Source organism: Danio rerio, chromosome 24 (genome assembly GCF_052040795.2).
Source record: "Danio rerio strain M-AB ecotype USA chromosome 24, GRCz13ab, whole genome shotgun sequence".
Lineage (NCBI taxonomy): Eukaryota > Metazoa > Chordata > Actinopteri > Cypriniformes > Danionidae > Danio > Danio rerio.
The window spans coordinates 17,257,013-17,269,430 of record NC_141044.1 but is presented as its reverse complement, the minus strand read 5'-3'; the positions used below and the strand labels follow the sequence as shown (position 1 = coordinate 17,269,430).

At 35.6% G+C, this 12,418-nt stretch overlaps 1 long non-coding RNA gene across 1 annotated transcript; it reads right to left on the bottom strand.

The window, feature by feature from the left end:
- Nucleotides 1-941: 941 nt before the first annotated feature.
- On the bottom strand, nt 942-3,832 carry LOC141380701 (uncharacterized). Its single transcript, XR_015525457.1, has 5 exons — nt 3,744-3,832; nt 2,357-2,395; nt 2,214-2,253; nt 1,850-1,980; nt 942-1,733 (listed from the first exon to the last, which is right to left on the bottom strand). It is a non-coding gene; the product is annotated as an uncharacterized LOC141380701 (long non-coding RNA).
- Between the last annotated feature and the right edge of the window lie 8,586 nt (nt 3,833-12,418).

The following is a 12,418-nucleotide window of genomic DNA, read 5'->3' as shown; positions in this document are numbered from 1 at the left end:
GTATGAATGACCATCTCACTATTTCAAAATGATTGGCATCTCGTGGCATTTGCAAATCCTGAGTAGAACTCCACAGTTCACCAGAGTACAGTTTCCAGACTTGTTTATGAAGCTTTCGAGCAGCTCCAGTTTGTATCTCATTTCAAATTTCAAAGCCGTTGCAGTGTTAGCAGAATATTAAATATGGATCGTATGAATGGTTTGAATCCTTAATTAATTTATCTATTTATGATAAACACAATACAGATGTTCCTGACCCAACAGCAGCGGGCACGACACGGGTGATTCACGGAGAAGAGAAAAACATTTGAATAACCTTGACATTTCACTTCACTTAAATGCCAGCTGATTTTCTCAGCTGACTGTGGAAAGGAAAACAACAAGCGATATTTTGCATGAAAGATTGATTTCAAGTTCCAGCATTATACAGACTACGGCATAATTTTATTACTCCATGTCTTCCTGTCGGAAAAGCATCTGCGGGCGGTGTGGAATTCTAAAACCAATTGCATTAATCACACTTGTAAACAAAGCTAAACTCACAGAATAAAAATAAATAAATCATGACCCTACAAGTTGCTGAAAGAACAATACAAGAAACAACATTTCATATACAAAACCCCCACAAAACTAGCTGGGATTGTTGAGATGTGATTGAATATGACAGTCTAACTGAAAAAAGTAGGATTATGTGTGTGTGTGTGTGTTTGTGTGTGCATGTGGTTGTATTAATAGGTCTGAGTCTTGAGTAGTAGCAGGAGCAGGTGCTTTTGGCTGATTGAGTCATCTCTCACCCTGTGTTTCCCTGCAAGACCTTGTCCTTTACTCAGTAGTCCTACGGCTCTAGCCCTATAGGCACACACACAAACACATGCGCGCACACACAAAAACTCCTAGCACAACTAACAGTCAGGACTTCATCTCATTCCACATTGCTTTTTCGCTTTTTATTAAAGGGATAGTTCACCCCAAGCAAAAATGAAAACTGTCATTATTTACTCACCCTCATGTCAATCTAATCTTGTAATGATGTTTTTATTGGCCTGTGTAAAACCAAAGGGAATTTCTTTCACACGTTTCTTCTCCATGGAATACACTGTAAAAATTAATTGTTCACTCAGCTTAACTTAGTTAAGTCATCTTGTTGCATTGACCCAGTTCAATTGTATTGACTTAATTATTTAAGTTTTCTCAATTTAAAATGTTAAGTTAACAGAGTTAAATAATTGACCCAACTACTTATTTCAAGTTAACTGGACTTACAAAGTTTAGTTTTAATAGATTAACTTACATTATCAAGTTAGCAAAACTTGCCAAGTTTAGTTTAAATACATTAACCTGCATTTTCAAGTTCACTGATCTTAATCTAGCAATTTACTCAATTACAAACAGAACAGACAACAAAATATATTACAAGATCTTTACTCCCAATTTAGCAATTACACATTATGTACTTCCAATATAATTGTCTTTACAAAGTATTTTTGCATATTAAGTATTTGTTTCCAAGTAAAAGTTTTTAAAAAAAAAGTAAAACTGTAAAATGCACAACTTATACAGGCTTTTTTTTCGGTTGGGGGGGATATTAATGATGAACATGGAAGATTATAAAAACTAATCAAACATCTTTATTTTCATGTATTTTTAATGAGATTACTCTTGCACTGCAGATATTTGCTCCAATGTTCATCAACAGTTTCTGATTTCGTCTTCTTTTTTCTTCAGAATCTGTGCTGTATAAAAAAATGCCAAACATTAAAAATTATTTACATTTTTTCTTTACGTTACAAAATCTAAAACACTACAGCTGAAAGACATACACACAACATGTTCACCAAATCCTATTTACCTACAAATCATTACTTGCATGATGACATTGCTTGAATTTATGGTGTCTTATGACAATTTGTTGATTGGTTGATTAATGTGCACCTCCACTTAATCTATCAAAAATAGATGTTCTGTGATAATTCTGTGATTCTGTGAAGAAAATAAAAAATAAAGCCAAAACATATTTAATAAATAGTGTACACAATCAAGATCAGAGTAGTCTCTAAATATAAATTTACTGAAATCTTTCAAAATTATTTGTCTACTGTTGCTTAAATATTTGTTTACTGTATGTATTTGACAGAATATATATAGTCATTTTTTCTCTTAAACATTAGTCTACTGTAACCATAAAAAAGAGAGTCGTTTAAAAAAAATCTCACCTGGTGTAAGTCAGTCTGGCCTCTGGCAGTGTGCTGCAACCTTTAGAATGAGAAAATCATATTTGGGTAAAATACTGTACCTATTAGGTCTTAAATATTTGACTATTGTACATTTATGAATAGAAATACTGGTAATAGCTCACCTTTAATAAGCCAGACCATTTTTTTTGTCTGGGAACAACCTTTAAAATGGGAAAAGTATATTTAAAATAATTACTGTTATTATTTTTTTCCAAAATGTTTTCTACTTTATATAAAAAGGAGATCCACTAAAATCTATATAAAATACCTGTAGTGATTAGTCAGGTAATTAGAAAAAAACTTTTTATATATATACATAATTGAAATATTGCAAATTCAAACCTAAAACAAACTTTACTAAGCTTTATAAATGTAGCCAAACTCCACATGTTATTTTGTTATATTAACAAAAGTCTGATCTGCTTTAGAAATATTTATTCTGGGAACAATACGGTGACAATCAGTTCATTAAAGGGCCATGACACCCCCCACTTTCGGTTAAAGTCTACTTCAGAATTTTTTCAAAAGATGCATGATTATTGGGCGTGGAGCTCCGCGAGCATCGGGCAGGAGTGGGCGTGGCCAGCAGGGGAGAACGTGAGCGAACAACTGTTGTTGTCAGTTAGCTCACAAAATGAGACACAAACCGTGAGGAGACGCATGAGTTTATAGTTTACAAAGTTAAAATGCAAAGACATGAACAGTGATTTAATGCCCTGCTACATTTGTTATTTGTAATTTCATATACAAACAACCACAATTTATATCATTATAAAGATAAGTGTGTTCATGTAAACCCTATAAATGAGGACTTCTCCCTCAATCCCCGTATCCAGCAGACTCAGTGCAGCAGTTCTCCTGTCTATTTTAACCATTAACCCTGCTGGTAATCTGGAGGATTTAGGCAAACACAGCAGCACGGCGATGTGTCTGAATGTGAACGAACTCCTGACAAAAGACAGCGTCCGCTATCTCTAATTCTCGTGCTGCTCTCCCGACAAAAATGCTAGCAGCACGCACACAGCTTTGCTCTGACAAGATCGCGGGGGAAAACATGCAACAAACCCAGTGGATCATGGAAACAAACGCATATGAGCCTTCATGAATGGCTAAATACTGTGCCGTGGTTTCCGTGTCTCTCAGCTCGGGCTTGACACTGGCAGGTCTCATGAATAATTAAGCAGCCGGCTCTTCTCATAGGATAAGAAAACTCCGCTATGAATAATAATGAGAAACCGACGCGTAATCATTGCACTTGCAGTTCTGCGCTACGTCGCCAATTTTGATCCTGCCCCAAAAATCATTTTAAACCCGGAAGCTGAAATTTGCTGGCAAAAGCTCAAAATTATCCAGTTTTCCCCACAATTAAAGCTGACAGGTGCTAACATTGTCTTAACTGATGCTCAACACACACACATCTGTTAATATAAAAAAAAGTTATCCAGGGTGTCCTGAACCTTTAATGTCATTTTACAAGTTATAACACAAAATTGAAGAAGCATTACTTACCAAATTTGATAATTGAACAATTAAAAAATCTTATAAAAAATATCCCATGTGTCTAACTTCTTCTGATGTTAACTGTCAGTTGGAAAACTGACTTAATGGTGCATATTGCGCCACCTGCTGGATTAGATGTATGGGGTGCAACTTAAAGATTTAGGTTCAGCATTTGTTTTTAAGTTGATTCGACAAACACTATTACAGACTAGTTGAGACAGAGAAAACTTACCAGGTTAAGTTGAATTACCAATGCTGTTGTTTCAACGTACAAAATCATGTTGCAAAAAACTTAAACTGCAGAATCACTTTTTTACAGTGTAGTATTCAATGAAAAGGCAACGCAGTGGCGCAGTAGTAGTCCGCCTCACAGCAAGAAGGTTGCTGGGTCACTGGTTCGAGCCTTGGCTGGGTCAGTTGGCATTTCTGTGTGGAGTTTGCATGTTCTCTCTGAGTTTGTGGGGGTTTCCTCTGGGTGCTTCGGTTTCCCCCACAGTCCAAAGACGTGTGGTGCAGGTGAATTGGGTAGGCTAAATTGTCCATAGTGTATGAGTGTGTGTGGATGTTTCCCAGAGATGGGTTGAGCATTCGCTGCATAAAAACCTGCTGGATAAGTTTGCGGTTCATTTTGCTGTGGCGACCCCGGATTAATAAAGGGACTAAGCTGAAAAGAAAATGAATGAATGAATGTATTTAATGAAAATGGCTATAGCCATGACTTTTTATGTATGCAACAGGTTAAAAAAACTTCACTGTTTGGTGCTGTTGACTTAAAATTTACATTAGATCCCAGTGACAATCAAAACAATTCATGCATATAAAGGAAATGAAACTAATTAGTTTAGAAATGAAGTTATGTGTACTAAATGAAATGTCACATGGAAAAAAAAATGAACACACAAAAGGGCACATACTGTGAATAGGCAAGTAAAGCCCAGACAGCACCTGATATCAGTCCTGCTCCTTGTCATTGTAAATTATTATTAGCTGCTTCAGTCCCAACTAGGCATGGGACAAGCATCGGCTGGGTCAGTCAGCGTTTCTGTGTAGAGTTTGCATGTTCTTACTGCGTTCGCGTGGGTTTCCTCCGGCTGCTCCTGTTTATCTTAGATGAAAAGAGATGATAGATGAGATCTAGATTTGAAGACTCTGCTGAAGTATTAGAAAAGAATTATTATTATTTTTTTCATACAAGAGGGTTCTTGAAGTGGTCATTAACAAAAAGACATTGTATAGAAATTATTGACACATTATAGTTTAGTTCAGTTATTTTTTTGTCTGTCATTGCATGGCTTTTACACATAACTTCTATTCATTCATTCAACTTCCTTCGGCTTAGTCTTTATTTCAAAGGTCACCATTTCGGAATAACCGTCAACTATTCCAGCATATGTTTTATGCAGCGGATGCCCTTTTAGCCACAACCCAGTCCGGGGAAACCCCCATACACAACCATTCACACACACACACACACACACACACTCACCTACTTATGCGATATGGACAATTTAGCTTACCCAATTCACCTATAGCTTATGTCTTTAGACTGTGGAAACCGAAGCACTCGGTAGAAACGCATACATGCCAACATGAGGAGAACAGGCAGACTCCACACAGAAATGTCAACTGGTCCAGCCGAGACTTGAACCAGCAACCTTCTTGCTGTGAGGTGACAATGCTATCCATTGAGCCACCGTGTCACCCCACACACAATAATATTTTTATAGTTTTGATTTATTTGTATGTTTGGATCATTTGGGTTTTTATCGAAATCTTTGAGTTTCATTCTTAAAGAGCAAACAGAAACACCAAAAAAGATCATTCAAATATAATGCATCTATATTTATTATTAAGATATATTTCTAGAAAGAATTGCATTCATAATATGTTGTCCTAACGTCTCTATGAATCCTACAATTGTAGTTATTCATCCTGCATATTGAAAATGACAATAATGTTTCCATTAAACTTTTTTTTTTTTTTCATTTTGATTTTCCATTTAATCTTTTAAATGCACCTGAGCTCCATAACATGCTAAGCGCAGACAATGGGGGTGACTGACAGGGAGTTTCATTCAGGCAGAAGGGCTTTCCCTTGCTCTGCTGCTCCCCTAGGTGTGAACAAAGGACAGAACTAGAGCAAATCCCCATGTGGCACAGGCTGATCTTTCTCAATGAGTTTAATTATTACTCTGTGTCTATGGAGGAAAACGATAAAAGGTGATGTTATTTGACATGTTTTTGTTCATTCAAATCTCTGTTATCATAAAAAAGAGAATGTCATAATGAAACACTGCATTACAATGCCTAAAGTGTTAAAGATTGCAATTTTAACACTTTTAATCACTGGTGTGTATTTATGCCTTTTTGTTTGGATGCATGAAACTGCTTAGTAGTAATCAGAACAGCAGAAAATGTTGCTACTTTACAAACATCACTTATTTGAATGGTATTTAAACTATTTGAGCTATATGATTGATTCTCTAGCGCAGTGGTCACCAAACTTGTTCCTGGAGGGTCGGTGTCCTGCAGATTTTAGCTCCAACCCTAATCCAACACACCTGAACAAGCTAATCAAGGTCTTACTAGGTATACTTGAAACATCCAGGCAGGTGTGTTGAAGCAAGTTGGAGCTAAAACCTGCAGGGACACTGGCCCTCCAGGACCGAGATTGGTGACCCCTGCTCTAGCGTAATATCTAAAGTGATGACAAAACAGGGGATTTTGCTCACATTTTAAGATTATAAGGCTGAATGGCATGAAAGTATTCAGTATTTCTCTGTTACACCCAGGATATCACAATAATTAACCCCAAAAAACCACAGCAAAGCAAACACTACCAGATTATATTGTACAAATACAGCATGACAACATACAAAAAAGAAAGATCAACTTAGAGTGTCACTTACCTGTTTTATGCTTTGATCAGCTGTAGTTTTAATTTATGCTGAGTTTATTATGCTGAGTTTATCTGTTGCCATCTTATGGCGGACCGTCAACTCTCTGCTCTGCTTAATAACAAGCTAATGGCTTCCGACATGCTGAATCTGTGAAATGATAAATATATTTAAAATAAGCACACTATCCTTATAAATAAACTACATATTTGCAATCTAAACAACTACATTCTTGCCTAAAAATGCCTCAAATGTACATTATGCTGTCCAACAGCTGCAAAATTTGTCAAACTGTAGTGAGTTTATTGGTCTGCTGTCACTCTATGTGGGCGGAGTAATGCACAAGGGTGAAGAGGTTGTAGGAGTGCTGTTAATGTAGAATATTGCACAGCTATCAGCCAATCATATTCAAAAATCAGACAGAATTGTTGTATATATATATATATATATATACAGTTGAATTCAGAATTATTAGCCCCCTGAATTATTAGACCGCTTGTGTATTTTTTCCCCAATTTCTGTTCTTACAGAAAGCTGATTTTTTCAACACAATTGTAAAAATAATAGTTTTAATAACTTGATTCTAATAACTGAAATATTTTATCTTTGTCATGAAGACAGTAAATATTATTTTACTAGATATTTTTCAAGACACTTCTATACAGCACAAAGTGACATTTAAAGGCTTAACTAGGTTAATTAAGTTAACTAGGCTGTTTAGGGTAATGTATAACAGCAGTTTGTTCTGTAGACCATCAAGAAAAAATGGGCTAATAATTTTTTCCTTAAAATGGTGTTTTAAAAATTACAAATTTTTAATTCTAGCCAAAATAAAATAAATAAGACTTTCTCCAGAAAAAAAAATATATTATCAGACATAGTATGAAAATGTCCTTGCTCTGTTAAACATGATTTGGGAAATATTTAAAAAACAAGAAAAAAATCAAAGGAGGCTAATAATTCTGACTTCAACTGTGTATATATATATATATATATATATATATATATATATATATATATATATATATATTAAGGGTGTAACGATACGCGTATTCGTATTGAACCATTCGCTACGAGACTTTTGGTTCGGTACACTTTGCAAACCGAATGATTCAGACTAATATCTAAAAAGATAAAACAGAAGAAGTACAAAAAAGCCTGCAATGCTTGCCTTGCCTTCAAGCTCTTCTTATTGGGCCACTGCGGTAGATCAGAACTCAAATCCATTGGTTCAAATCAGCTGTCAATCACTCAGTTCCGATAAAAGGGAGCTCCAGCCATGAAAATGTAAGGGTCTGGATACGAGAGAATGAAAACAACACTGGCAGATTTACTTTCAGAAACCAGCTAGATTTAAAACTAATGACACATCTGATTAGTGATCATGTGCTGAATGTCAATCCAGTATTTACACTTTTTGAAGAGTGTATAAAAGACTTCCAGTGGTTAAAGTCCGCTATGGCTTAGCATTTACAGTAAAGCCGATGCACAGAGTTTTCAGGTAAAGCCTAGTTCACACTACAGGATTTTAAACATCAGCAGATCGCTGTGCCGTTCACACTACATGACTTGACTTTGTGTCTTTTAATCTCTGTGGTGTTCACACTACGCAACACTCCGTGAATGATCCACGAGAGGGGGGTCACACACTACATGATCTGACAACAACTCATTCCCCATCAGCTCATTCAAGCTATCAAACCACAGCCAATGAAATTTTGAAGGAGGAGTCGTCAGAAAAAGCTGAACACTATTGGCTGCTTGTGTGCTGATTACATCACTGACAGCGTTTCAAGCTTTGGAGAAAGCATTTAAAATCATCATCAAATCAGCTGATTTATCAGCGGATTAATCACTCATCTGCAAGGTTCGAGTGGAAAGATACACAGAGAGTTTTAAATTTTTGTAATTGTATAACTCTTTGAAATAAAACTAACAAATAACACCCTGCCGTTTTCTAACTATCAGTGTATTTCTTTCTGACATTGTTATTTTTTTATTTTTATTTTTTATTACAAAACAGTAAAGAACTGAGCATTTCTGCCTTAAATTACCATATTGGTCAAAGTGACCGCATGCATGTCTGATACTTTGCGCTGTGACTTTAAATGTGTGTGCATTTTTTTGCCTAACAACTTCCCGCTAACATAAACAAAACTTTCTGATGGCAAAAACATCAATTTACTTCAGATATCTTTGAAAACAGCATATTCTGTGCCGCGAAATAGCTCCTGTTTGAAAGTGAAAATTAAGGCCAAGACCTTTACATGTTCTAGTATCTTAACAACATATTTTTAGGCTTACCAAAAAAGATGATATTTTTAGGGTAATGGTGTCATTAAATATGATGCCAGACATTCAAAGCTTAATTTTAATATCTTAATAATAGCTTTGAATGTAAATATGTTGTGACAATATGGCGTTTTATATGAGAAAGGTCAGAATGAGCAGTATGGTAATTCTAATAGTTACTGAATTCTAGTTCCACTGTTAATATAGCCTACGCTCATGTCTGTGTTAACACAGAATGAAGCGAGTGCATTGATGCCCATTCTGACCAATCACAGATGTTTCTGTTGAGCTTCTGAGTACACAGGCATTCAGCTCATGCTGATATGCTCATTGGCTGCAGCTCGTCATCGGACCACACGTGGGGTTGAGTCGGCCGACTGCTCTGGAATATTTAGTATGCTAAATGTTGGATTTCCGTCTGCGAGGTGTCAGCGACGCGTCAGCGAGCCTCGTTGATGCGTTGTTCAGTAGTTCACACATAAAGAGCGGCGAGCGACGAGCACCCGCAGATTTCTTCCCGATCTGTCGGCGAGCTCGTTAACTTCCAAATCGTGCTCAAATCAGGCTTAAAATCCTCTAGTGTGTACTAGGCTTAACAGTGTCTGTCTCATCTACACATTTTAAGCACAAGATGTTCTAATGTTATTTAATCCTGTCAGTCATGCAAATGATACCACGTGCACTATCGCATCCATTCACTTAGATGAAACTGACATTGCAGCTCACGAAAAGACCATTAATGCTATTAAGATGACATATGCAAATAAGACGTTGTAATATCATCTGTGCAATATCAGACAGCACTTGTGAGAACAGCACAATGATTATTGTTAATTCAGTTCATCTCGTTCACGTCAATCAGTGTGTGCAGGGTTGGTGAGCGCTTGCAGATTTTTGTTTATTTGTTAGTTCTGATTTAATCTGTGTTTATATATAATAGAATCTATATAGAATCTAAACGTGCAGTAACGGTGCTCAACATTTTTGGTGGGTGCAACTAAGTGAAGTTTATGTATAAACAAATTTCGAGAGGATCACGTGCTTATGATTGCTAGCTGCTGACCCGCATTATCTAATTCACTACGATCCAATCAGATGACTCCTAAACTACCATAAATACCCTGGGGTTTATTCCATTGCTATCTTCGTTTTGAAGAGTTTCCCCTTCCTCCCCTACTCCTCCTTCTTAGACGGGTGACACGGTCGCCTACAGCAAGAATGTCTCTGGTTCCTGGCTTTACCAAAACTAGCAGACATTTCTGTGTGGAGTTCGCACTTCTCCCCGTGCTCACGTGGGTTTCCCCCGGGTTCCCCGGTTTTCTCCCGCCGCCTAAAAACATGCAATTAAGTCAATTGAACAATCCAAATTGTCAACATAGACACGCTTCTAGTTAGTAATTAATTTCAAGAGCATTCACTTGCGACAGCAGGGGAGTTCTCGAGATCTACCTGAGCTCAAACTCCCCTCCCGCCTTGCAAAGGGAGGGAGCCCTGGGCTCGAGGATCTCATGAGCTCAGGGCTCTCTCCCGGGACAGCATGCCAAACAAGCTTTTATAATTAATCATCAGCTAAGTGTGAACTCTTGAAATTTTGTTTGGTGCGCCTACATTTTTGAAGTTAGGAGCACTGTGCTACCAAGAAAAAAGGTTATTTTGAGCTCTGTGAGATCTTAATCGGTTGTGAAAATTTCAAGTTTCCAGAAAATGTTTAATGTAATAGAGCCCCGTTACATTATTCCTTCATAAGCCCATTTCAGTCACATAATTCCTGCTTTCAGATCCACTAACATGGCAGGTAACCATCAAATCAAGCAGATCTGTGCTGTCTAAAGAAAAGGTGCACACTCGTCTTTCTAAAAATAGATAAAAATTCTTAAAAAATAAATACTAATTAAATACTTTAAAAAAGATAGAAATTCCATTTAAAAACATATTTTCTTTTTATTTGTTTAACTACTACAATATTACTTTTTTTTATAGGAAGCTTTTTGGTTTTGAGTATAAAGAAGGTTTTGTTTTATTTGCTGCTAACAGCTCTATTACTGTTTAAAATAAAAATAAAATAACAGGATAATACTTTTATAATGTTAGTTTTAATTACATAAAAAAAAATTAAAACCAGAGAAATCCTTTCTTTTTTAGGCTGTATCGAAAATGTACCGAATTGTGACACCACTGTATCGTATCGAACTGAACCGTGGTTTTTGTGAACCGTTACACCCCTAATATATATATATATATATATATATATATATATATATATATATATATATATATATATATATATATATATATATCTATATATATGGGTGATTCTCACGAAAACGTAGTTTAAAAATGTTCAAACATGAATTTTTAAAAAATGTTTAAATTAAATTTTGGTTTTGCAGATAATTAAAACAAAGTCTGGAGCATTTGTCAACATTAAATAAAAAATATATACACATCATTTAGTACCTTTTTGAGCATAATTTCTAAAACAAGTAATAAAAAATCTCATTACCGCAACAGTCTGCTAAATTGATTCTTACAAAAAAGCAAATTCATTTAGACATTTTTTAAAAAGGGATTATTAACAGTGATGTGGAGTTACTTGAGATTCTGCAATAACATTTATTTTTAAATAAACAAGGTTTTTTTATTTTTATTGTTTTTTCTCATTACCGAAACACCGTACACAATTGACAACATTTTTTTTTTAAATGTATTTTGATGTATTTTTCAAAATAATGTGTCTAACCTGAAAGGACATAATTTGTAGATTATGCACATGCATTGAAAAGCAAACAATTAAAAAATATTAATAAAATATCACTTAAGGAACATTGGTTGCGGTAATGATAAATAGGTTGCAGAATTTAGGTTAATCATTTCAACATTGATTTTAAGTATATTATTAGATTTTGTTAAACATTTAATGTAGAATATCAGTGCTTTAAAACATAACTTTAATTTCAAAGAAAAATGTCCACTTGCTTGGATAAGCTGAAATAAATCATCATCCTCACTAGATAGTGTGGTCTCTAGTACAGCTTTAACCCTCTGGTGTCCCTTGTTTGGGCATCAAATTTGTGGGCTTAGCCAGTTAAAAAGGGATGAACAACTAAAGTACCCACAGTTTTTTTTTTAGCTTATTATATTTAGCTAAAATGATGTAGCAATCATTTTTATATAATACATGGTTTCCGTTACATTCATTCTTCCATGGCGGGACGCCACGCCAAAATTCATCCCGTCACAGCTACATTACAGCTTCTCATTCAAAACATTTTATTGTTTTAATAGCAGGTGATACTCGCACCAAAACGTACTAAAAGGTAAGTGAATTATAACAGTGCAAACTTTTTTGTAACCGTAGTAGTGCTGTGCATCATTTGTTTACCCTTAAGGTTATGTGCTGACTGTCTGACTGACAGGTGCATGATGCGTGAGGCCAGCAAACATGACGTATAGCCGTTTCACTTTACTTCAGGACACATTAATATCGCTATGTAGG